The sequence below is a fragment of the Bos grunniens genome, chromosome 28, assembly GCF_055505025.1.
Source record: "Bos grunniens cultivar Pamir isolate PY7600 chromosome 28, Bosgru_T2T1.0, whole genome shotgun sequence".
Classification (NCBI taxonomy): Eukaryota; Metazoa; Chordata; class Mammalia; order Artiodactyla; family Bovidae; genus Bos; species Bos grunniens.
The window spans coordinates 26,023,284-26,051,217 of NC_141192.1; the positions used below are offsets into that span (position 1 = coordinate 26,023,284).

At 41.3% G+C, this 27,934-nt stretch overlaps 1 long non-coding RNA gene across 7 annotated transcripts in view; it reads right to left on the reverse strand.

Annotated features, from left to right (window-relative positions):
- LOC147343042 (uncharacterized) overlaps nt 1-27,934 on the reverse strand; it is an 88,874-nt gene that overhangs the window by 33,446 nt on the left and 27,494 nt on the right. For 4 of the 7 annotated variants that reach the window (XR_015156887.1, XR_015156886.1, XR_015156885.1 and 1 more), the window contains exon 2: nt 1,219-1,386. The exons of the other annotated variants lie outside the window; for them this stretch is intronic. This is a non-coding gene — a long non-coding RNA (uncharacterized LOC147343042). The remainder of the gene's footprint in view (nt 1-1,218; nt 1,387-27,934) is intronic. 7 annotated transcript variants of the gene reach the window in all.

Here is a 27,934-nt window from a genome sequence, read left to right on the forward strand (position 1 = left end):
AGGGCCCAAAGAGGACAAACAGGAGGAGGGGGGAACAAATTCATCTTCTCTCTGACTCTCTCCTGCCCTCCAACATTGGCAATCCTGATTCTTGGTCCTTGGGACTTAGATTTAATTATGCCAATAGTTTGCCTGCTTATCCAGCTTGCAAACAGCAGACTATAGATCTTCTTAGCTTCCATAGTCATATGAGCCAATTCCTAAAGTAATTATCTCTCTAGGATAGATGGATACATGCATACATAGATACATAGAAAGACATAGAGAGAGATCCTATTGAGATGTTGATATATCACATAGAGAGAGAGAGGACAGAAACAGACATAGACAGAGATCCTATCGATTCTGTTTCTCTGGAAAATCCTATCCTAACATACAGACTTATTCTCAGTTCAGCATAATATACTCTACCTTACAAGGAGGAAAGAACATTCATTATAGATAGTCATTCTGTGGGGCAAGGTGCAGTAGAAGATGCAAAAATGCACAAGAACATCTGGAACTTGACAGATCTGAATTTTAATTTTGGCTCTGAAATCTATTAGCTGTATGATCCAGAAAGCTACCTCACCCCCTCAAACCTCATGTTCTGGTCTGTGAAGTCAGAAAGCAAGCACACCACATGATGGAATGACTAAATGAGATAGTTTGTGTAAAACATTTCAGGCACAGAAAGGGTGTGCTAGTGACACCTCCACCTTTGTGGTCCTCAAGGAGCTTCGATCTGAGGCGGGGTGGGGGGGGGGGGGATGCTGGAGAGAAAAGCTGGGAAATAAGACACATTCTTAAGTAAATATGGCTGTAATTGAGCTCAAATTACACTCAGATGAGCAAAGAACAAAGAATCTTTGTTTTCTCTGATGATCCCCACAAGTCTCCTACCCATCAGGGTAACAAGGAAAAAAGGGAAATGAAAGCTAAACTTGATCATTTACAGTGTGCCAATCCCTTCAGGCTTAATTTGTGTCTTTGAATGACTTGGTCTCTTTAAAACAGATACTTCCTTTTACCTGCCATTCTTCTCCTCACCATGACATGAGAGTCGGGTCCACATGACTTCATGGTGGTGGAGGGGAGGTGGTTGCCTCAGAGCCTTCCCAGGTCCTTCAGATCTTTGCTAGTCTCTGCTTCAGAGTACTGGTCTACACTGCCTCCTGGATCACTAAGACATGATCAGACCCTTATGGTCATTTGAGCACTTTAGTGGCATCCACTCACCTTTAGAGTCCTTATTGCTATCATTTGACTCAGTCACGAAGTGTCCTTATCAGTAGCCTCTTGTTCTGACTCCAGACCTCAACTGGTTCAGCATTTCTTGGTCCACAAGTTTCCTCAATGGAATGTATGGACTTTCTGTCCATTTGCACCCTCTTCACATGTCATCACCTATAATGAAAAGGAGATCTTTTTTGGGTGTTAGTTCTAGAAGGTCTTATAGGTCTTCATAGAACCGTTCAACTTAAGTTTCTTCAGCATTACTGGTCAGAGCATAGACTTGGATTACCGTGATACTGAATGTTTTGCCTTGAAAACGAACAGAGAACATTTTGTTGTTTTTGAGATTGCATCCAAGTACAGCATTTCAGACTCTTTTGTTGACTATGATAGCTACTCCATTTCTTCCAAGGGATTCTTGCCCACAGTAGTAGATATAATGGTCATCTGAGTAAAATTCCCCTATTCCAGTCCATTTTAGTTCGCTGATTCCTAAAATGTCAGTGTTCACTCTTGCCATCTCCTGTTTGACCACTTCCAATTTGCCTTGATTCATGGACCTAGCATTACAGGTTCCTATGCAATATTTCTCTTTACAGCATTAGACTTTACTTCCAGTCACATCCACAACCGGGTGTTGTTTTTGCTTTGGCTCCATCTCTTCATTCTTTCTGGAGTTATTTCTCCACTGATCAGTAGTATATTAGGCAGCTACCAACCTGGGGAGTTCATCTTTCACTGTGCTATCTTTTTGCCTTTCCATACTGTCCTTTTTATTATAGGGGCTGCTGCTGCTGCTGCTAAGTTGCTACAGTTGTGTCCGACTCTGTGCAACTCTGTGGACTGCAGCCTACCAGGCTTCTCCATCCCTGGGATTCTCCAGGCAAGAACACTGGAGTGGGTTGCCATTTCCTTCTCCAATGCATGAAAGTGGAAAGTGAAAGTGAAGTTGCTCAGTTATGTCCGACTCTTAGCGACCCGTTGGACTGCAGCCTACCAGGCTCCTCCATCCGTGGGATTTTACAGGCAACAGTACTGGAGTGTGCAGGAATGCAAAAGTAGGAAGACAAGAAATACCTGGAGTAACAGGCAAATTTGGCATTGGAGTAGAAAATGAAGCAGGGTAAAGGCTAATAGAGTTTCTCCAAGAGAATGCACTTGTCATAGCAAACACCCTCTGACCATTACACAAGAGAAGACTCTACACATGGATATCACCAGATGGTCAATATAGAAATCAGACTGACTATATTCTTTGCAGCCAAAGGTGGAGAAGCTCTATACAGTCAGAAAAAATAAGATCAGGAGCTGTCTGTGGCTCAGATCATGAACTGTTTATTGCCAAATTCAGACTTAAATTGAAGAAAGTAGGGAAACCACTAGAGCACTCATTTCAGTTCAGTTCAGTCGCTCAGTCGTGTCCAACTCTTTGCAACCCCATGAATTGCAGCACGCCAGGCCTCCCTGTCCATCACCAACTTCACTCAAACTCACATCCATCGAGTTGGTGATGCCATCCAGCCATCTCATCCTCTGTCATCCCCTTCTCCTCCTGACCCCAATCCCTCCTGGCATCAGGGTCTTTTCCAATGAGTCAACTCTTCGCATGAGGTAGCCAAAGTATTGGAGTTTCAGCTTCAGCATCAGTCCTTCCAATGAACACCCAGGACTGATCTCCTTTAGGATGGACTGGTTGGATCTCCTTGAAGTCCAAGGGACTCTCAGGAATCTTCTCCAACACCACAGTTCAAAAGCATCAATTCTTCGGTGCTCAGCCTTCTTCACAGTCCAACTCTCACATCTATACATGACCACTGGAAAAACCATAGCCTTGACTAGACAGACCTTTGTTGGCAAAGTAACGTCTCTACTTTTGAATATGTTATCTAGGTTGGTCATAACTTTCCTTCCAAGGAGTAAGCGTCTTTTGATTTCATGGCTGCAATCACCATCTGCAGTGATTTTGGAGCCCCCCAAAAAATAAATTCTGACACTGTTTCCACTGTTTCCCCATCTATTTCCTATGAAGTGATGGGACCAGATGCCATGACCACTCAGGTATGACCTAAATCAAATCCCTTACAATTATACAGTGGAAGTGACAAATAGAGTCAAGGGATTAGATGTGATAGACAGAGTGCTTGAAGAACTATGGACGGTGGTTCGTGACATTGTACAGGAGGCAGCTACCAAAATCGTGCCCAAGAAAAAGAAAGGCAAAATGGTTGTCTGAGGAGGCCTTAGAAATAGCTGTGCAAAGAAGAGAAGCAAAAGGCAAAGGAGAAAGGAAAGATATACCCATTTGAATGCAGAGTTCCAAAGAATAGCAAGGAGAGATAAGAAAGCCTTCCTCAGCGATCAATGCAAAGAAATAGAGGAAAACAATAGAATGGGAAAAACTATAGATCTCTTCCAGGAAATTAGAGATACCAAGGGAAAACTTCATGCAAAGATGGGCACAATAAAGTACAGAAATGGTATGGACCTAACAGAAGCAGAAGATATCAAGAAGAGGTGGCAAGAATACACAGAAGAACTATACAAAGAAGACCTTCATGACCCAGATAATCATGATGGTGTGATCACTGACCTAGAGCCAGACATCCTGGAATGTGAAGTCAAGTGGGCCTTAGAAAGCATCACTATGAACAAAGCTAGTGGAGGTGATGAAATTCCAGTTGAGCTCTTGCAAATCCTAAAGATGATGCTGTGAAAGTGCTACACTCAATGTGCTAGCAAATTTGAAAAGCTCAGCAATGGCCACAGGACTGAAAAAAGTCGGTTTTTATTCCAATCCGAAAGAAAGGCAATGCCAAAGAATGCTCAAACTACTGCACAATTGCACTCATCTCACACGCTAGCAAAGTAATGTTCAAAATTCTCCAAGTGAGGCTTCAACAGTATGTGAACCATGAGCTTCCAGATGTTCAAGCTGGATTTAGAAAAGGCAAAGGAACAAGAGATCAAATTGCCAACATCCATTGGATCATCAAAAAAGCAAGAGAGTCCCAGAAAAACATCTACTTCTGCTTTATTGACTATGCCAAAACCTTTGGCTGTGTGGATCACAACAAACTGTGGAAAATTCTGAAAGAGGTGGGACTACCAGACCACCTGACCTGCCTCTTGAGAAATCTGTATGCAGGTCAGAAAGCAACAGAACTGGACATGGAACAACATACTGGTTCCAAATAGGGAAAGGAGTACGTCAAGGCTGTATATTGTCACCGTGCTTATTTAACTTATATGCAGAGTACATCATGAGAAATGCTGGACTGGATGAAGCACAAGCTGGAATCAAGATTGCCGGGAGAAATATCAATAACCTCAGATATGCAGATGACACCACCCTTACAGCAGAAAGCAAAGAATAACTAAAGAGCCTCTTGATGAAAGTGAAAGAGGAGAGTGAAAAGGTTGGTTTAAAACTCAACATTCAGAAAACTAAGATCATGGCATCTGGACCCATCATTTCATGGCAAATAGACGGGGAAACAATGAAAACAGCGACAGACTTTATTTTGGGGGCTCCAAAATCACTGCCAATGGTGACTGCAGCCATGAAATTAAAAGATGCTTGCTCCTTGGAAGAAAAGTTATGACCAATCTGATAGTATATTAAAAAGTAGAGACATTATTTTGCCAACAAAAGTCCACCTAGTCAAAGCTATGGTTTTTCCAGTGGTCATGTATGGATGTGAGAGTTGGACTATAAAGAAAGCTGAGTGCCAAAGAACTGATGCTTTTGAACTGTGGTGTTGGAGAAGACTCTTGAGAGTCCCTCAGACTGCAAGGAGATCCAACCAGTCCATCCTAAAGGAAATCAGTCCTGAATGTTCATTGGAAGGACAGATGCAGAAGCTGAAATTCCAATATTTTGGCCACTTGATGCGAAGAACTGATTCATTGGAAAAGATCCTGATGCTGGGAAAGATTGAAGGCAGGAGGAGAAGGGGACGACAGAGGATGAGGTGGTTGGATTGCATCACTGACTCATGGACATGAGTTTGAGTAACCTCTGGGAATTGGTGATGGACAGGGAAGCCTGGAGTGCTATAGTCCATGGGGTCGCAAAGAGTTGGACACGACTGAGCAACTGAACTGGACTGAACTGAACACATGTCATGGGGATCCAGTAGCCTCAGCTCAGGCTTATCTGCATAGCTCACTCCTCTGCTAGTGTGTTCTGCCCTCTGAAAGGCATGAAGTACATGGCCAGTAGGAGGCTTCCCCTTGGAGTTGGGAAGGAATGCCAACAGTCCATTCCTGCCCAGTGACTCAGCATCCATAATGTTCTCAGGAATCTTCATAAACCCCTTTGGATGTTATTACCCTCTCTCTGTACCCCTTACCCTCCCAGGATTCTAGCCTGAGAAGGAGAAGACAAGGTGACCCAAGTCTGACCTCAGTGTGCTACCTCTAATCTCTCTCTCTTCTCTTTCCAAAATCAGGATAGAGGAATCCGGCTTTTCTTGCATCATCCTGTTTGGTAGGATCTCTTTTACATCAGGAGAAGGGGACGAGAGAGGATGTGATGGTTGGATGATATCACTAACTTGATGGACATGAGTTTGATCAAGCTCCAGCAGTTAGTGATGGACAGGGATGCCTGGTGTGCTGCTGTCCATGGGGTTGCAAAGAATTGGACTCGACAGAGCAACTGAACTGAACTAAACTTCCTTCTTCCCTTTCTTTGGGAACTTAATAGTAGATAGGATAAAGGGAGAGAAGCTGATCTGCCAATAAGGGAATGTAAGCCAGAAGCTATTTAGAAAATAGTTTCATGTTGGAGTAGTAATAATAATAAAAAGTATAATGTGATAAGTGTGGTATGATAAACATAAATCTAGAGTTCAGAAATCAGCAGTAACTTTTGGCACATTACAAACACTGCAAATATTATATCACAGGTAACCAGACACATAGAGTCTATCTCTGTCCATCTTCGAAAATATGTCCCATTCAGAAAGCTCCAAGCTCTGGATACTCATTTTGCACACCTTTAAGCCCAAATACGCCCTGGCCCAGATCCACTTCTGGTTGTGTGGTTTAACTGTGGTTACCAAATAGTGATTTCTTACAAATTGAAGGTTTGTAGCAACTGTGTCCAGCAAGTCTATAGGCACCATTTTTCCAACAATATAATTTTTTCATTAAGACATATACCTTGTTTTTTTTAGACATAATGCTATTACGTACTTAACAGACTACAGTATAGTATAGAAATAACTTTTATATGCATTGGGAAACCCAAAAATTGTGTGACTCACTCTATTGCAATACTCACTTTATTACAGTGGTCTGAAACCAAACCTGCAGTATCTCTGAGGTATGACTGCATTGTGAAGAATCACATTTGTCCTAATCTGCTTCTACCTCTGGTCACGGTCTCTATTTTCTAGAGTCACCATGCAATTCCAATTCAGGAAAGAGTAGCTCTTGTCTGCAAACTCAGATCCTACAGTACCCAGTAACTAGCCACAGCGATGAATAGCTTTTTTCCTGTCCATAAGATTCTTGACTCTGTTCGCTTTTCCCTTTACCCAGCTATCTTCAGCCTCCAGTAGTTGCCTGTGTTCCTCTTTACATCTAATAAGCCTGAATTTGTAATCATTCTCTCTATAATTAGATGAAGGTTGATACTGTTTTGACAAGAGAAATTCAACAACAGCTACAATATTTCACCATTCATCCCTTCATTCAACAAATATTTATTAAGAGACTACTCCAGGCCAGGCACTGTTTTGGGTGGTTAATAATATCCTAACCTTTCTGGGCTTATTCTCTTGTAGGCAGAAGAGTAACTTATTTCTATGCTTATCCAAATAAAACCTTTTAAGTAGGAATGTTATGCTAGAACTAGGTGGTGTTTTTTGTTTTTTATCTATACAATTTAATTGTGACAAGTAACCACATTTCAGAATTCTGATTTTTCTCTTTACTGTATTTAAGTATTTAATTATACAGTAAGAATACTGACTTATGTATCACTTTCTGCTTAAATTAAGGTCTCTGGGGTAACTTAGTAGAAAACATTTATTGAAAACAGGATGAAGGTATCAGTTCAGTTCAGTCACTCAGCCGTGTCCGACTCTTTGCAACCCCATGAATTGCAGCACGCCAGGCTTCCCTGTCGATCACCAAATCCCAGAGTTCACTGAGACTCATGTCCATCAAGTCAGTGATGCCCTCCAGCCATCTCATCCTCTGTCATCCCCTTCTCCTCCTGACCCCAATCCCTACCAGCATCAGAGTCTTTTCCAATGAGTTAACTCTTCGCATGAGGTGGCCAAAGTACTGGAGTTTCAGCTTTAGCATCATTCCTTCCAAAGAAATCCCAGGGCTGATCTCCTTCAGAATGGACTGGTTGGATCTCCCTGCGGTCCAAGGAACTCTCAAGAGTCTTCTCCAACACCACAGTTCAAAAGCATCAATTCTTCGGCACTCAGCCTTCTTCACAGTCCAACTCTCACATCCATACATGACCACTGGAAAAACCATAGCCTTGACTAGACGGACCTTTGTTGGCAAAGTAATGTCTCTGCTTTTGAATATGCTATCTAGGTTGGTCATAACTTTCTTCCCAAGCAGTAAGCGTCTTTTAATTTCATGGCTGCAGTCATCATCTGCAGTGATTTTGGAGCCCAGAAAAATAAAGTCTGACACTGTTTCCACTGTTTCCCCATCTATTTCCCATGAAGTGATGGAACTGGATGCCATGATCTTCCTTTTCTGAATGTTGAGCTTTAAGCCAACTTTTTCACTCTCCACTTTCACTTTCATCAAGAGGCTTTTTAGTTCTTCTTCACTTTTTGCCATAAGGGTGGTGTCATCTGCATAACTGAGGTTATTGACATTTCTCCCAGCAATCTTGATTCCAGCTTGTGTTTCTTCCAGTCCAGCGTTTCTCATGATGTACTCTGCATAGAAGTTAAATAAGCACAGTGACAATATACAGCCTTGGTGGACTCCTTTCCTGATTTGCAACCAGTCTGTTGTTCCATGTCCAGTTCTAACTGTTGCTTCCTGACCTGCATACAGATTTCTCAAGAGGCAGGTCAGGTGGTCTGGTATTCCCATCTCTTTCAGAATTTCCCACAGTTTCTTGTGATCCACACAGTCAAAGGCTTTGGCATAGTCAATAAAGCAGAAATAGATGTTTTTCTGGGACTCTTGCTTTTTCCATGATCCAGTGGATGTTGGCAATTTGATCTCTGGTTCCTCTGCCTTTTCTAAAACCAGCTTGAACATCAGGAAGTTCACAGTTCACGTATTGCTTTAGCCTGGCTTGGAGAATTTTGAGCATTACTTTACTAGCGTGTGAGATGAGTGCAATTGTGTAGTAGTTTGAGCATTCTTTGGCATTGCCTTTCTTTGAGATTGGAATGAAAACTGACCTTTTCCAGTCCTGTGGCGACTGCTGAGTTTTCCAAATGTGCTGGCATACTGAGTGCAGCACTTTTACAGCATCATCTTTCAGGATTTGAAATAGCTCAACTGGAATTCCATCACCTCCACTAGCTTTGTTTGTAGTGATGCTTTCTAAGGCCCACTTGACTTCACATTCCAGGATGTCTGGCTCTAGGTCCGTGATCACACCATCGTGATTATCTGGGTCGTGAAGATCTTTGTTGTACGATTCTTCTGTGTATTATTGCCACCTCTTCTTGATATCTTCTGCTTCTGTTAGGTCCATACAATTTCTGTCCTTTATCGAGCCCATCTTTGCATGAAATGTTCCCTTGGTATCTCTAATTTTCTTGAAGAGATCCCTAGTCTTTTCCATTCTGTTGTTTTCCTCTATTTCTTTGCACTGATCACTGAGGAAGGCTTTCTTATCTCTTCTTGCTATTCTTTGAAACTCTGCATTCAGATGCTTATATCTTTCCTTTTCTCCTTTGCTTTTCACTTCTCTTATTTTCACAGCTATTTGTAAGGCCTCCCCAGACAGCCATTTTGTTTTTTTGCATTTCTTTTCCATGGGGATGGTCTTGATCCCTGTCTCCTGTACAGTGTCACAAACCTCATTCCATAGTAAGGCACTCTGTCTATCAGATCTAGGCCCTTATATCTATTTCTCACTGTATAATCATAAGGGATTTGATTTAGGTCATACCTGAATGGTTTAGTGGTTTTCCCTAATTTCTTCAATTTAAGTCTGAATTTGGTAATAATGAAGGTATAATTATGCCTATATTCTATAGGCAATCAAAGACTAAGAGGGAGACCAGTATTTACTTTTATTTTCAACTGTTTAAAATTCTTGACAGAAAAAAAATGGAAACTTTCCTCCAAACATCAGTATTAAAGTAAGCACGCTCTCTTTCACCACTAGTATTCAATATTTTCCTGGAAATTCTAGCCAGAGAAATTAGATAAAAAAAAAATAAAAGAAGAATTGAAAAAGAAGAAATAAAACCATCTCTATTCACAGATGACTTGATCCTCTTGATCCTACATAGACAGACTCCTGAAGAATGCACAAGAAGCTATTTGTACTAATGAACAAAGTCAGCAAAATTACAAGGTATAAGATCAATACACAAAAATCCATTGTGTTTCTATACATCTGAACAATTTGAAAGAACTGAAGGAGGCAATTCTATTTATAGTAGGAATAAATCCTTCCTGGTTTCCCTGGTGGCTCAGAGGTTAAAGCGTCTGCCTGCAATGCTGGAGACCTGGGCTCGATCCCTTGGTCGGAAAGATCCCCTGGAGAAGGAAATGGCACTCCAGTATTCTTACCTGGAAAATCCCATGGATAGAGAAGCCTGGTGGGCTGCAGTCCATGGGGTTGCAAAGAGTCGGATACAACTGAACAATGTCACTTCTTCACTTCAACCTTTCTGGAGCATACTTTCTAGTACAAACAATAAATAAGCAGATAAATGATTGACTGGTTGATAGATGATTAGGCAGCTCTCAGTGCCATAATGGAAAATAAGGAGAAAGACTGACAGGGTCAGGATGGAGGTGTTACTTTGTTCTGGACAGGATAGTCTTGGAAGACCTTTATGACAAGGGACATTGAGCAGAGGCTTTAAAAGATAAGAGAACAAGTCAAGTGATTATCTTGGGGAACAACACACTGGCAAAGCAGGAACAGTTGCCAAGAGTTTGAGGAGGAAAAGCTTTGGTATGTTCTAGAAATGGAAAGAGTATCAATATATCTAGAGCAGGAGGAAGAAGCAGGAAGAGAGGAAGGACATACAGTCAGAGAGGTAATGAGGGGGAGACCACGTCAGTTCTCAAAGGCTGTGGTAAGGATATTATTCCAAGTTACCTGTCCATTTGGAAAGTTTTGAGAGGATTTGACTTATATGTTTTTAAAAAATTAGTTTCTGAGCTGAAAATAGACAATCAAGAGGCTAAGAGTGTAAACAAAAAGGCAATTAAGAGGCAGGACTGGAACTGTCCAGGCAAGATACGTTGGGTGGGACTTGGGCAGAAGTAGAGGACAGAGGCAAAGTATTTGTTGACCTGGAATGTGATCAAAAGAGAGAAATCAAAAGTGACTTCTGGGTTTTCAGCCTGAGCAACTAGAGGAGTGAATTGTCATTTACCAAGAGGGAAAGCTAGAGAGAAGTTGGTTGGGAAATTCATTTTTTAAGATATTTTAATTTATGATATTAAAAAATGGAGACATTACTTTGCCGACAAAAGTCTGTATAATTAAAGTTATGGTTTTTCCAGTAGTCATGTATGAATGTGAGAGCTGGACCATAAAGAAGGCTGAGCCTCAAAGAATTGATGCTTTCGAACTGCGGTGCTGGAGAAGATTCTTGAGAGTCCCTTGGACTGCAAGGAGATCAAACCAGTCAATCTTAAAGGAAATCAATCCTGAATATTCATTGGAAGGACTGATGCTGAAGCTGAAGCTCCAATACTTTGGCCACCTGATGTGAAGAGCCAACTCATTAGAAAAGACCCCGCTTCTGGGAAAGATTGAAGGCAGGAGGAGAAAGGGACGACAGAGGATGAGATGGTTGGATGGCATCACTGACTCATGGACATGAGTTTGAGTAAGCTCTGGGAGTTGGTGATGGACAGGAAAGCCTGGTATGCTGCAGTCCATGGGGTGGCAAAGAGTCAGACACAACTGAGCAAACTGAACAACAACTGCTCTCCCTGGTGGCTCAGATGGTAAAGAATCCACCTTCAGTGCAGGAGACCTGGGTTTGATCCCTAGGTCGGGAAGATCCCCTAGGGAAGGAAATGGCTACCCACTCCAGTATTCTTGCCCAGAGAATCCCATGGACAGAGGAGCCTGGTGGGCTACAGTCCATGGGGTTCCAAAGAGCCAGTCATGACTGAGCAACTAAGCACGCACGCACCACTCTCCAAGGCACTGCTATTGAATAGATATACTATGAGTCCTTCCTTCTAACATTTACATCTTGTGTAATCCCCCTCTCCTTGATTATGGACTGGACCTAGTAATATGCTTATAATAAATAAAATATTACAAAAGAAATTCTGAGGTTAAGTTATAAAAGACAGATTTTTATCTTGCTAACCTTCTCTCTCTAGTGCTCCTTACATGCTTCCCTTGATGAAGAGGGTCACTTGGCAAAGAACTGAAAGTGACCTCTAGCCAACCAGTCAATGAAGAACTAAGACTCTCAGTCCAGCTGTCCTTGAGTAAACAATTCATTCAATAACTGTTTGAGTTAACTTGAAAGCAGATCCTTCCCCAGTCGAATTTTCAGGTAAGACCATAAATCTGAGATCCACACTTTGATTGCAGTTTCTGAGAGACTATGAACCAGAGGACCCAATGAAGCCATAACTAGATTCCTGATCCATAGAAACTATGAAATGCTGTGTGTGTGTGTGTGTGTGTGTGTGTGTGTGTGTGTGTGTTTTAAGCCACTAAATTTTGGGTCATTTGTTACTCAGAAATAGATGGCAAACACATTAGGAAAATAAGATAATACAGAAATCATCATAGTACAAATCACCATTTACTGAGGTTCCCTTCTTCTCCCCCTGTTTTGGGAATCTATGAAAAGCACTTAGCATGAATTATATTGTCCTTGAGTTAACTTTCCTCTGTGATAGCTACATTTTGAGTCTTATCTAAAATTGAAGAAAGAAAACAATTAGTGAACAAGTCAGAAAAAATTTTTTGGATAAAAAGACTCTCCTGGCACCTCTGAATTAACACTGCAGAAGATAGCCAAAGATTCTGGTCCTGATTTAAGTACTTTAAATCATCTCATTTGTTTTGAAACTCCTCTTTTCTCTCCTGCTGACTTTTTAGCAATTCTATCCCCACCTTAGTGACATAACTCTAATTTAAACTTCTTTCAAAACCCATTATGATTTCTGCTTCACTGCCCTTGAATGCTGTTGAATTAAGACACCAGCATAATTAATGGACCGCCTTACTAACACTATTTCTTCTTCACATCACTGAGGATGTGATGTCCAGTCACATTTCCTTTGGAAATTAAGACTGCTATCAGAATTCACTGTCATTTATAAATTAGTTAAGAAATAACAAACAGACAGACATACAGAAATAGTTAAAAATATTTGTTCACATAATAGGCTTTAAATAGTTTCCTTTAAAAAATATTTAAATGGGCTGTGATGATTAACTTTATGTGTCAACTTGACTGGGCTAAGGGGTGACCAAATAGCTGGTATTTCTGGGTGTGTCTGAGAGGGTATTTCCAGAAGAGATTAACTACGACAAATAACCAAAAACTTGGTAGCTTAAAACATCAGAAATTTATTTTCTCACAATTCTGAAGGCCAGAAGTCTGTAATCAAGGTGTCAGCAGGGTAACACTGTACTCCTGTAGGAAGTTTTAGGGGAGAATCTGTTCTCTGCTTCCTTCCACTTCTGATGACTACAGATTTCCCTTAGCTTACAGACACATCACTCCAGTCTCTGCCTCCATCTTTACCCTACCTTCTCTTCTGTGTGCCTAAGGCTTCTTTAATGTCATTCTCCAATCTCCCTCTTCTTCTCTCTTATAAAAACATCATTCAGTAAAGCCTACCCAGTACCTAAGGTGATCATCTCATCTCAAGATCCTTAACCACATCTGCAGAGACATTTTTTTCCAAAATAAGATAATATTTATAGGTTCCAGGGATTAGGATGTATGTGTGTACATACATATATACATATATATATACACATACATCCTGGGGCCATTATTCAGCCCACATACTGTGGTCTTAATCTACCTGAGCTGGACCTGGAAAAACAACTCTACTTAAAGAAAGGATCCTTATAGCATGACCCAATCTGACCAAAAAAACAAAAAAGCAGGAGGGTAGATTAGAAAAAGAGCACCCAGGGGCCAAAAAGTGACAAGAAAGTTTACTGTCTACTCCAGCTATTGGCAGGGAAAAAATAAAAGCTTCCTAAGAGAAATATGAAAAATAGAAATGCCAGGGGTATATACCACATGTGGGTGTGATATACAAATGTATGCTTAGCAGATGGTATGACTTTCAAGCCTGGAAGTTGACACAATTCTTTCAGAACCCATGAAAACCCTGGGTCACTACAGAAGCAAGTGCAAAATCACTTTCTAAGGGCACATCCACAAGACAGGAAACACGGAAATTATTTTACTTTAAGGAAACTGGAAGACCTAGGTTCTAGTAGGAAATATATACCTGATCTGAGATATTTCTAAGCAGTGTGGGTCCTAGTTCCCATCTTTTATAGCAGATGGTCTACCATTCCCCCAGGAAAGGCACTTCAGGAATACCATGAAAAATCAGAAGGCTATGATCATTTACAGATATACAAATAAAAATACATAATGCATAAAATGAACAAATATCTCTACACATATTTTTTTTAGTCCAACACATACAACTGAAAAAAAGTTGAAAGCTTCTTCTGAATAACTTATCTAGTTTGGATACATCCAGACAAGATTTTTCTGCGCCATAGGAAGCAAGGACAGAAATATAAATGTGAGCATTTGTCACCTTTAAACATGGAATGAAAAAATTTTTAATATTTAGAAACTCACTGACATTCTGCCTAGAAAGTCATCTCAAAATACCCTTTAAAAAGTGAATGTGTAATGGAAAATTTGCGTTTCCTATTCACTGCCTCATGCCACCGTGTTTCCTTACTTTTGAAAAATCAATAGAGGCTATTAATCATTTCTCTCAAATACCCAGGAACTTCAGATGCTTTAAAGGTGAAGTGCAAAAGTTTAGGAGGGGTATTCAAGGAAGAATGTGACTGCCATTGTTAAAAAAAAAAAACAAAAACTACCCCATGAGTTACAGATAATCCCAGGCATTGTTAGTTATTAAATGATTATGGTCATGTTTCCTGGGGCTCCAGGTAGAAACCTCAGCCTCAGAAGTGTCACAGTAAACCAGTATAACCCCCAAATAAGAGGCAATGAAATAATTGCAAGCTAAGCTCTTTAAATAAGGATGTTGCCTCTGAATCATGGCTCAGGGTGTATTGCTCCTGAATATTTTAGGGTTTATTGCTCCTACCCTTAATGTTTTTCTCCTTTTTGTTTTGTCTAAATCTTTATAGGTACAGTGGCACTGTCGTCATCAGGAAGCAAGGACAGTGCCAGCAACAGAAGAGTGCTGAGTCATGAGAAGCATTCTGACTGGGGTGTCCTCTTTTCCCAGAGTGGGGGGGTCAGGAAGAGCATTCAGGAGAACCTCGGCAAGACAGTATCCACTTCATTTTAGAGAGGTCCCTGTCTCATACACATGCTGCTAAGTCACTTCAGTCGTGTCCAACTCTGTGCAACCCCATAGACGGCAGCCCACCAGGCTCCCCCGTCCCTGGGATTCTCCAGGCAAGAACACTGGAATGGGTTGCCATTTCCTTCTCCAATGCATGAAAGTAAAAAGTGAAAGTGAAGTCACTCAGTCGCGTCCGACTCTTAGCGACCCCATGGACTGCAGCCCACAAGGCTCCTCCATCCATGGAAGTTTCCAGGCAAGAGTACTGGGGTGGGTCACCAGTGCCTTCTCCGTTCAATGTATTTAGAAGCATCAAACACAGAAAAGTCTACTGCAGCTGATGAATTTAGTTTTAGAAAAGTGATTCTCAAACTTTAGCTTCCATCAGAATCCTCTGGAAGACTAGATAAAACACAGATTGCTGGACCCAGGCCCAGAGTCTCTGATTCAGTCTGCCTGGGGCAGGGCTTAACTCAGTAAGTCTGGGGTAGGGTAACAATTTACATTTCTTTCAAGTTCCCAGGTGGTGCTGATGCTATAAATACAAGGACCACACTTTGAGAACCACTGGTTTAAAACAATAAACTTTTGACTAATTATCAAAATTATTCAGAACAAATATTTCATTTATTCTGCTGTTCTCAATAAAACCACCATTTGAATAGAGACTTCAGTAGGGCTCAAGTACCCAAATAGTGAAGAATAAATGTAGGCAAGGATTATAAAGACAATAATAGTGAGAAGGAGATCAGTCCTGGGTGTTCGTTGGAGGGCCTGATGTTGAAGCTGAAACTCCAATACTTTGGCCACCTGATGCAGAGAGCTGACTCATTTGAAAAGACCTTGATGCTGGGAAAGATTGAGGGCAGGAGGAGAAGGGGATAACAGAGGATGAGATGGCTGGATGGCATCACCAACTCAATCGACATGGGTTTGGTGGACTCCGGGAGTTGGTGATTGACAGGGAGGCCTGGCGTGCTGCGGTTCATGGGATTGCAAAGAGTCAGACAGGACTGAGCAACTGAACTGAACACTTATCAAAAATTATGCATTTTCTCTAATCCTCACAGCAACACTTTGAAGTTTATATTATCTACCCCCTTTTTCAGATAAAGAAACTAAAGCTCAGATTTTTCTGAGCACACACTTGTATTTTTTCTATTCCACTTGACTGGTAAGAAATAACAAGATCATGGCCAATGGCCCTAGCTCAACATTTTAAAAGTCAAGTTTGCTACTGACAAGATACTGTTGGTTTCCCCTAAAATAGCACAAAAAGGAATACCAGTATATGATACTTAATATTGACTGTTGGCAGGCTAAAATAGTTTGGTACCCCTGTCTAAAATCAGATCAGATCAGTCGCTCAGTCATGTCCGACTCTTTGCGACCCCATGAATCCCAGCACGCCAGGCCTCCCTGTCCATCACCAACTCCTGGAGTTCACTGAGACTTACATCCATGGAGTCAGTGATGCCATCCAGCCATTTCATCCTCTGTCGCCCCCTTCTCCTCCTGCCCCCAATCCCTCCCAGCATCAGAGTCTCTTCCAATGAGTCAACTCTTTGCATGAGGTGGCCAAAGTACTGGAGTTTCAGCTTTAGCATCATTCCTTCCAAAGAACACCCAAGGCTGATCTCCTTCAGAATGGACTGGTTGGATCTCTTTGCAGTCCAAGGGACTCTCAAGAGTCTTCTCCAACACCACAGTTCAAAAGCATCAATTCTTTGGCGCTCAGCCTTCTTCACAGTCCAACTCTCACATCCATACATGACCACAGGAAAAACCATAGCCTTGACTAGACGGACCTTTGTTGGCAAAGTAATGTCTCTGCTTTTGAATATGCTATCTAGGTTGGTCATAACTTTCCTTCCAAGGAGTAAGCGTCTTTTAATTTCATGGCTGCAGTCACCATCTGCAGTGATTTTGGAGCCCAGAAAAATAAAGTCTGACACTGTTTCCACTGTTTCCCCATCTATTTCCCATGAAGTGGTGGGACCAGATGCCATGATCTTCGTTTTCTGAATGTTGAGCTTTAAGCCAACTTTTTCACTCTCCACTTTCACTTCATCAAGAGGCTTTTGAGTTCCTCTTCACTTTCTGCCATAAGGGTGGTGTCATCTGCATATCTGAGGTTATTGATATTTCTCCCGGCAATCTTGATTCCAGCTTGTGTTTCTTCTAGTCCAGCGTTTCTCATGATGTACTCTGCATATAAGTTAAATAAGCAGGGTGACAATATACAGCCTTGATGTACTCCTTTTCCTATTTGGAACCAGTCTATTGTTCCATGTCCAGTTCTAACTGTTGCTTCCTGACCTGCATTCAAGTTTCTCAAGAGGCAGATCAGGTGTTCTGGTATTCCCATCTCTTTCAGAATTTCCCACAGTTTATTGTGATCCATACAGTCAAAGGCTTTGGCATAGTCAATAAAGCAGAAATAGATGTTTTTCTGGAACTCTCTTGCTTTTTCCATGATCCAACAGATGTTGGCAATTTGATCTCTGGTTCCTCTGCCTTTTCTAAAACCAGCTTGAACATCAGGAAGTTCACGGTTCACATATTGCTAAAGCCTGGCTTAGAGAATTTTGAGCATTGCTTTACTAGTGTGTGAGATGAGTGCAGTTGTGCAGTAGTTTGAGCATTCTTTGGCATTGCCTTTCTTTGGGATTGGAATGAAAACTGACCTTTTCCAGTCCTGTGGCCACTGCTGAGTTTTCCAAATTTGCTGGCATATTGAGTGCAGCATTTTCACAGCATCATCTTTCAGGATTTGGAATAGCTCAACTGGAATTCCATTACCTCCTCTAGCTTTGTTCGTAGTGATGCTTTCTAAGGCCCATTTGACTTCACATTCCAGGATGTCTGGCTCTAGGTCCGTGATCACACCATCGTGATTATCTGGGTCGTGAAGATCTTTGTTGTACAATTCTTCTGTGTATTCTTGCCACCTCTTCTTGATATCTTCTGCTTCTGTTAGGTCCATACCATTTCTCTCCTTTATCGAGCCCATCTTTGCATTAAATGTTCCTTTGGTATCTCTGATTTTCTTGAAGAGATCCCTAGTCTTTCCCATTCTGTTGTTTTCCTCTATTTCTTTGCATTGATCGCTGAGGAAGGCTTTCTTATCTCTTCTTGCTATTCTTTGGAATTCTGCATTCAGATGTTTATATCTTTCCTTTTCTCCTTTGCTTTTTGCTTCTCTTCTTTTCACAGCTATTTCTAAGGCCTCCCCAGACAGCCATTTTGCTTTTTTGCATTTCTTTTCTATGGGAATGGTCTTGATCCCTGTCTCCTGTACAATGTCACGAACCTCATTGCATAGTTAAGGTACTCTATCTATCAGATCTAGGCCCTTAAATCTATTTCTCACTTCCACTGTATAATCATAAGGGATTTGATTTAGGTCATACCTGAATGGTCTAGTGGTTTTCCCTACTTTCTTCAATTTAAGTCTGAATTTGGCAATAAGGAGTTCATGGTCTGAGCCACAGTCAGCTCCTGGTCTTGTTTTTGCTGACCGTATAGAGCTTCTCCATCTTTGGCTGCAAAGAATATAATCAATCTGATTTTGGTGTTGACCATCTGGTGATGTCCATGTATAGAGTCTTCTCTTGTGTTGTTGGAAGAGGGTATTTGTTATGACCAGTGCATTTTCTTGGCAAAACTCTATTAGTCTTTGCCCTGCTTCATTCTGTATTCCAAGGCCAAATTTGCCTGTTACTCCAGGTGTTTCTTGACTTCCTACTTTTGCATTCCATTCCCCTATAATGAAAAGGACATCTTTTTTGGGTGTTAGTTCTAAAAGGTCTTGTAGGTCTTCATAGAACCGTTCAACTTAGCTTCTTCAGCATTACTGGTTGGGGCATAGACTTGGATTACTGTGATATTGAATGAGTTACCCCCAATATGCTGTCTCTTTTTTTTTTTCCCTTTTCTAATCTTTTTAGTTTTTAAATTCTAAAATTCCAAGCTAAAGAAGTCTCTGGAAAGTGCTAAAGACCTAAACAATATCATAGGCTCAGTCTGGGAGGCCGTGTGAAGGATTACCTTTGTTGGGGTAGACCCAATAATTAGGTCTTTATAAAAATCTGTGTTCTACAGTACTTAGTTCTATCTGAGTCAGTTATAAAAACCATGCTTGTCTCTACTGGAAGCAGCGTCTGCAGATTCAGGAAATGAAGTGAAGTCAGCTCTAACTAAAGCGTAAAGCTTTTTCTTTCTTCTCATTTATGCTCATGGGCAGAAGCAATCAGAATTACTGAACTTGAGCCAGTTGACTCGAGTTGACTAAAGACAGCTGTCTTTCTCCAGTGTTAATCAGTAGAGATAAACGCACGGTCAGCCCAGGATCGGATGGGGCAGTTGGACACAGTCTGAAGAAAATGCCTTGGCACAAGTTCCACACAGCACAGTGTGGGGAAGGAAAGGAGGACTACAGGGCAAGTGCAGAAGCCACAGGTAATAGAAGTCCTGTTGGATTGGAATCTCTTATTAGCCTGGGTTTTTGAGGGAAACTCTTAAGAAGTATCAAGTGCTGTAATGAAGAGCCATTTTTTGGTAGATGAAGGAAAACAAGAGGAGAGCAGAAATAGACTCTCCAGTGTGAATTAATTTATTCAACTGAGAGGGAATATCACCTCCAACTAGGGCAACTTCCAGCTGTAATTAAGAGTAACTCTCCATGCTGGAGGCTGAGTGACATCTGGTGCCTGTCCTGGAATCCAAACAAGTCATCAGTAAGACACTTTAATCAGCGCACAGACTCCACTCTCTGATGGCATTGCCGGATACCAGAATAGGGCAAGAGGCCAGATTTTGATGCTCACCCCCTTTCTCAAACTTAAAGAGCATGCTACTCCTCCTCCTCCAAAAAAAAGTTGTAGTATTCCCTTTTTCTCTTTGGGTACCATGCCAGATAAAAGCTTTCACATTTCAAATAGTTATTGATCCAACTGATTTCTGAATAAAAGGAGACAGAGGCAAATTATTAGATGGGTTTTGCTCCTGCTGGTTATTATTTGATTTGAAAATCCTTTTGCAGCTTAACCAAAGCAGTTCAAGCCTGCCCTCTAGAGTAGGGACCAGTTTTGCAGAAGACAATTTTTCCACAGACTCGGGAGGGGAGGGATGGTTTTGGGATGATTCAAATGCATTACATTTATTGCGCACTGTATTTCTATTATTATTACATCAGCTCTATCTCAGATCATCAGGCATTAGATCCTGGAGGTTGGGGACCCCTGTTCTAGAGCCAGTCTTTTCCTCCATTAAAAGAGAAAACCCACCAGTTCCCTCTGAGCCCCATCACACTAGAGCTCTAGTCAGAAAGTGGACACGCTGCTCCCTGGGCCATCCCCAAGTGAAAAAATCAAGGACAAAGTGACACATTTTACATGCAGCTGAGTCTCATTTCTAGGAAAGTTTTCAGATTTAAGACTGAAGAGATACCATTAACCTGTTGAGGAAAATTGCATAGGCTAGGAATCAAGGCACTTGGGCTATAAGGGGAAGCTCCACCACTCACTATTTACTGTAAACTAATATATACCAAGCCTGATTTGAAAAGGATCTGAGGCAGCAGACAGTAATTCACTAAATGTGTGTCTTGGACAGTGCTTTTCAGGCCTCAGGTTCTTTATCAGTCCATGTGACCAGTTGGAACATGCTACAAGGCAGCATGATAAGAGATTAAGAAATGATACAGAGAAAGTGGTCTGGGTGGACAGAAGAGGGAGGTACAACATTAAATCTCTATGATCACTGATCAGCATCACCAATGATGATATGTAGGCTTAGCAATTTGGAATTTAACTTTCACACACATCATCCCTCTGATATGACCCTTAGAACTATCTTAGGTGGCAACCAGAACAGATGAGAAAAGAGATTGTTAAAAATGTCAATAACAAGCTATTATTATTTGTTCTGGACCAAAATATTTTAGTGTCTCTTCCAGGTTTACCACTGTATGAATTTGCAAAACATCTTGTCTATCACTTAATGCCCTGATCCTTCCCAAACTTTAGGCCTTGATCATTATAGTTCTCTGGGCATAATCTGCTCTTTCCTCGGCTCTACTTGTAAAAACTTCCCATGGTGAAGTCTCAGCTCAAATCTCTTCTCCACTAGGAAACCTTTCATTAACTGTCATCTACCACTCTTTGTTTATAAAGGTTGATACCTCCCTCTTCTGTCCACCCAAACCAGTTTCTCTGTATCATTTCTTAATCTCTTATCACCTGCTGCCCACACTATCATCATTTGAGGACCTGCCATGTCACTTTTCACTAAATTTGATGATGTAAGTGTTGATGTTTGCATTTTCCTTAGGGTCTTGGACTGGGCCTTACATGTCCATGTTAATAAACATGTGCTGAGTTAGGCTATCCTTTATTAGATATCCTTATTTCTACATGATGGGCCTTATTTTTTTCTCATATTAATAACAAGTACTTGAAGAAATGAGCAACATTTTTCAAAAATAGAGATGAGTTGGGTGTTCTTCTCATTTTACTAGGTCTTGCCTGGAAACTATTTTTATGAATGGCTGTGAAGGGAGCACTGATAAAAATGCCCAGCACCTAAATATGATACATTTTCTAGGCCAACCTCTAACATAGTAGACAGATTTCATTTCATCATCCCTTTATATTGTTGATGACGGGATACACTGCTTTAGGCTGCTACTTTAGAAAGTGAAACTCTAAGTGACCTGAACAGTTTTCCTTCACTGGAGGCAAAGGCTAAAAGTGGCTCCTCTCTGAACAGTTAGCCTGAGAATAATTTATGGCAGTTAATTAAACCCAAGCCTGATATTTCCTATTTTCAAAGGGGCAACCAATTATTTACTCATTCATTTCTCTTGATGTGCTTCGGAGCAGTTTCAAGTACGTCGTCAAATGTCAAACAGAGGTGAGTGGCAACCTGGAATTAAAGCAGCCACCAATCTGTGCCTTGGGCTCTGCTTCTCTTGGTCCACTGAGCACTATGACTTAGAAATGAAACTGTTACGCTCTAATGCTCTGCACTTTTTTTCAGACTTCATTTTAATAACTTTATTGACATGTCAAGGTAGACGAAGTTGTCAAAGGTGGTATCAAATGGCCAAATAAATCAAAGCTTGATCTATCCTCATATCCCATTACTTTACCGTCTCTATCTAACACAATCAGAGTGCGTTCACAAATCTCTGATGCTTTGCAAATGTCAGACGGACTTTCACTTTCTCCTTGAAGATTCTATCAAGTTATGGAACAGACATCTCTGTTATTTTCTATCTGGAAATCTGACTGGTCTTTAAACACTAGTTTGTACTGAAATTCATTAAATAGTTTGACTTAGTTTCTTATGCAGTTGTGCATGGAAATGTTTAAAGTTTGAAAATGTGGGTGACCGCTTTCTACTCCTACCATCATGGCAGACATTGCTAACTAATCGCAACCTTTGTATTAGTCAGTGTTCTCCAGAGAAATGGGGTCTTCCCAGGTAGCTCAACTTGTAAAGAACCCACCTGCTATGTGGGAGACCTTGGTTCGATCCCCTGGATTGGGTTGGGAAGATCCCCTGGAGGGTCGCAGATAGTCAAACATGACTGAGCAACTAAGCACAGCACAGCGCTCCAGAGAAACAGAACTAATAGGAAATAGGTATGTACAACGAGATGTATTATAAGGAATTGGCTCACACAATTATGGAGGTGAGAAGTCCCAGTGTGACAGAGTGAGACTCAGAGGAGCCAATGGTTTAGTCTCAATATGACTTAAAATGCCTGAGAATCAGGAGAGGTGATGGTATAGTTCCAGTACTAATCTCTGAACTCAAGAAGAGCCAATATTTTATTCATGTCCAAAAGCAGGAAAAAAGCTAATGTCCCAGTTCCAAGGCACTCAGGCAGGAGGAATCTTCTCTACTCAGGGGATGGTCAGCCTTTCTGTTCTACTCAGGCCTTCAACTAATTGAATGGGACCCACTCACAATAGGGAGGACAATCCACGTTACTCAGTCTGCAAATTTAAGTGTTAATCTCATCCAAAAACACCCTCGCAAAACACTAGGAATAGTGTTTGCCCAAATATCCAGACAGCCCACTACCCAGTCAAGTTGACACATAAAATTACCATCACAGTCCTCTCTCCCAATGAGCCAAACAGGCTTCAGCATTCATTAGGAGTGTGCCCCGGGTCAGTCACTCCCAATCAACCAGCGTAGGAACAAGAGCTGAAACCTATTTGCTACGTCAAAGTCTAGTAAAAAGTCATACTGGGTCATGGTAAAGAATCATAAGAGTGCTAGAGCTGGTTGGATCTATGGTTCATTAAGCTCAATATCCTATTATAGCAGCAACTACCAAGGAAGAACTGAGGGAGGGATCCGTGTCCTCTTTGACATCTCTTCCCTTAGTACATCTAATGGACCTACAGGTCATAAAATTTACCCAAGGCCACTTTGAATTCTAGTTTTGCAAATGAGCAATAACTAAGCCAGCAAATGTCTTTAGACATGGGGAAGGGCAGGGCTGGCTCTTGGCAACTGATTGACAGACATTTCATTGAGACTTCTTAACACTCTCAGTGGCACAAGTTTGAGACAATTGGTGATTTCATTTGGTTGGCTTAAGACTTTTACTTACAAAGCTATTCTTTCTGTATTCATAATTCCCCTTGCAGAGCCTATGAATACATCATGGTTTTGTTCCTTCATAATTAACAAACAGTTATTCAGTATCTGCCTGGAATAATATATGTTATTTCATTTGTGACTCCCCTATACACACCGCACTAACACAAAACACATGAGGAATCTCATTCTATCTCAGGACAGCCTTGTGACTCCTGTCTCAGTTACTCTGGTCCTTAGTCTTCACTAAATTACCACTTTCTAGGGAGGACTTTTGAGTCACCATGACTAAAAGTACGAATTATCCTTCCCATCCCTAATGATTTTTTTTTCTTTCCTGCTTTATCTTTCTCTTCAACACCATCTAATATGGTCTCTATTCTACCTATTTTTCTTATTTATTGTTTTTATCCACCACTGCAATGTAAGAGGGTAGGGATTTTTGTCTGCTTTGCTCATTGCTGCATTTCTAGCACTTAAAACAACATCTAACACGTGGTAGGTATTTAGCATATTTGTGGAATAAATGGATGGATAATCACTCTTAGAGAAGCATAATTATTACCATTTTACTGAAAAAGACAGGCAGTTCAGTTCAGTTGCTCAGTCATGTCCGACTCTTTGTGACCCCATGGACTGCAGCACGCCAGACCTCTCTGTCCATCACCAACTCCCGGACTTTACTCAAACTTATGTCCATTGAGTCAGTGATGCCATTCAACCATCTTATCCTCTGTCGTCCCATCTCCTCCAGCCTTCAATCTTTGCAGCATCGGGGTCTGTTCAAATGAATCAGTTCTTCGCATCAGGTGACCAAAGTATTCGAGTTTCAGCTTCAGCATCAGTCCTTCCAATGAACATTCAGGACTGATTTCCTTTAGGATGGACTGGTTGGATCTCCTTGCAGTCCAAGGGACTCTCAAGAGTCTTCTCCAACACCACAGTTCAAAAGCATCAATTCTTTGGCGCTCAGTTTTCTTTATAGTCCAACTCTCACATCCATACATGACTCCTGGAAAAACCATAGCCTTGACTAGACAGACCTTTGTTGGCAAAGTAATGTCTCTGCTTTTTAATACGCTGTCTAGGTTGTTTGTAACTTTCCTTCCAAAAAAGCAAGCACCTTTTAATTTCATGGCTGCAGTCACCATCTCCAATGATTTTGGAGCCCAAAAAAAATAAAGTCTGCCGCTGTTTCCATTGTTTCCCCATCTATTTGCCATGAAGTGAGGGGTCCAGATGCCATGATCTTAGTTTTCTGAATATTGAGTTTTAAACCAACTTTTTCACTCTCCTCTTTTACCTTCATCAAGAGGTTCTTTAGTTCCTCTTCACTTTCTGTCATAAGGGTGGTGTCATCTGTATATCTGAGGTTATTGATATTTTGCCTGGCAATCTTGATTCCAGCTTGTGCTTCTTCCAGCCCAGCATTTCTCATGATGTACTCTGCATATAAGTTAAATAAGCAGGGTGACAATATACAGCCTTGATGTACTCCTTTCCTGATTTGGAACCAGTCTGTTGTTTCATGTCCAGTTCTAACTGTTGCTTCCTGACCCACATACAAATTTCTCAAGAGGCAGGTCAGGTGATCTGGTAGTCCCATCTCTTTCTGAATTTTCCACAGATTGTTGTGATCCACACAGTCAAAGGCTTTGGCATAGTCAATAAAGCAGAAGTAGATGTTTTTCTGGAACTCTCTTGCTTTTTCCATGATCCAATGGATGTTGGCAATTTGATCTCTGGTTCCTCTGCCTTTTCTAAAACCAGCTTGAACATCTGAAAGTTCATGGTTCATGTACTGTTGAAGCCTGGCTTGAAGAATTTTGAACATTTCTTTGCTAGCGTGTGAGATGAGTGCAATTGTGTGGTAGTTTGAGAATTCTTTGGCATTGCCTTTCTTTGGGATTGGAATGAAAACTAACCTTTTCCAATCCTGTGGCCATGGCTGAGTTTTCCAAATTTGCTGGCATATAGAGTCCAGCACTTTCACAGCATCATCTTTCAGGATTTGAAATAGCTCAACTGGAATTCCATCACCTCTACTAGCTTTGTTGGTAGTGATGCCTGCTAAGGCCCACTTGACAGGCAAGTGCATGGGACTTCCCTGGTGGTCCACTGGTTAAAAATCTGCCTTTCATTGCAGGGGACATGGGTTCAATCCCTGGCCAGGGAACTAAGATCCCTCATGCCAAGGAGCAACTAAGCCCATGAGCCACAACTAATGAGCCCACACATTCTGGGGCCTGCATGCCACAACTAGACAGAAGCCCACACACCAGAATGAAAAGCCCATATGATGCAACCAAGACCTGATGCAGCCAATAAACAAATAAACAATGACAAGCAAATACAGAGAAATCAAGTAACTTGCCCAAGGTCATAAACACTTCCCCTCAAAAATGAAATGACAGAAAAAGAGAAAAAATTACCCTAAAAATAGTTGTATTGATTTGGACACTGCTTCAGTTAGTGAACCATACATGCCTGTACTATTCTTACATGTAACAAGCTGCAGAATCTCTGTCCCTGTGTTTAGCAATGTGTTCCTGGGTCTGTGTTAAATCTTTAGTCACTAGCAGTGCATCTCCAAGAGTCTATCTCTAACACTGTGCCTGAACAAAAAGGCAGGAGCAAATATATTCCAGGCAAGTAAAATCATCTAATTTCATTCAATTCTATAACAATGACTTGCATTTGTAGAACTCTTAATTCTTTTTTCATTGAGCTTTCATACAGATTTCATTTAACATCACTCTTGTGAAGTGAACTGGACTGGTAGTATTATCTCCATTTTACAATAGAGAAAATGAAAAATCAGAACAGCCATGTGATTGGCTCAAGATCACACATCAAATGACAGATAGCACTGAAGTTGGAATTGGGCAAAGCAGGGACTTGAATCAGACAGGCCTGGCATCAAACCCTTATCTTGTCTTTTCTAGCTGGGTGACTGAGGGAAGTTACTTAAAGTCTCTGAATCTCTGTCTCTTTATCTACAAAACGGGGACCCTTACCCATCACAAGGTGGTTGTGGGAAGTAAATGATGTAATGTGTATAATGCAGGGAGCCCAATGGCAGGGACATAAAAGGAACACTCACACTCATCCCTGCTCTCCTTCCTGCCTCCTAGCCCAGTGCTCATCCAACCAGAACAATTAGATAACTTTGGATGGAGATGCATTTTTTTATGGACTTATTTTAAAGGCTGGTGCACATTTCAGTGAATTTATTAGTAACTCAGTCATAGAATTCAAAACCCAGTAGGGTATTTCACACTCTAAATGCCAGATGTACTTACAGGAGACCAAAGCATGTGTGAATAGGATTGGGAGCAGCTCCTGACTTTCTCAATAAAACCTAAGATACTGTGGTTTTGCTGAAGGCCTCCTGTGAGAAGTACTTTTCACTATAAAAATGCAGTGCTTTGGTAGCAGGTTATCATAGTGTGCTCCAAAAGAACTGTCACTGAACAGATTCATTTTGATATTAATTGACATTTTCTCATCTTTCCCATACAGTATTTATATGCACAGCATACCCTTCAATAAAGCATGCCTAAAAACAGAGATCTGATACCACAGCATTAGTGACAATATTTAGTTAAAAGCATGCAGTCTGGGAACTCCCTGGTAGTCTGGTGGCCAAGACTCTGAGCTCCCAACACAGGGGGCCCAGGTTCAATCCCTGGTCAAGGAACTAGATCCCATGTGCCACAACTAAGAGTTCGCAATGCCACAACTAAGACCCATTGCAGTCAAATAAATAAATAAAAATAAATACTTTTTTAAAGGCCTGGAATTTTCCATAAGCACACAACATTACCGGGTGGTGAAAACTGAGAGCATTTCGAGAAACTAAAAGACTCCCCTGATGGTTTCCAAACTCCAATTCCACTGCTGAATTCCAGGGAATGCCTTCTCTTCTCACTATGCAAACCACTAGATATACACAGTGTAACTTGACACCTACTGACAGCATTGAAAGGGACTTGGCTGTCATTGGTAAAGTTGTGGTCAACAGACATGATCGACAAACTAGTATTCTTACTGTTCTAGTCGATCACTCTTAATACGGCAACATATAAAACCCCAAAGGGAACAATTATATTAAGAAAGGAAACATAAGCCATCAATTGCTTTACAGTTAAACCTGAACTTTTGCTTATGAACAGTGACAAGGCTAATGAAGCCTTGCATTTGACATGACTTTAAGCTGGTTTGCCCGTCACAGGCAGCCAGGCCCAGAACTCCCTCTCTGTCACTCCCGTGCTCCATCTCAGACACACCACACCCCATGTGCCTGAGCACAGTATTGCCATGACTTGCCCTCTGTTGAGCAGTGTGTTGAGCTTTAAGAGCCCCTGGCAGCGTTTAGCATCGGCCCCTTCCTCTTCTCCTGGTCACC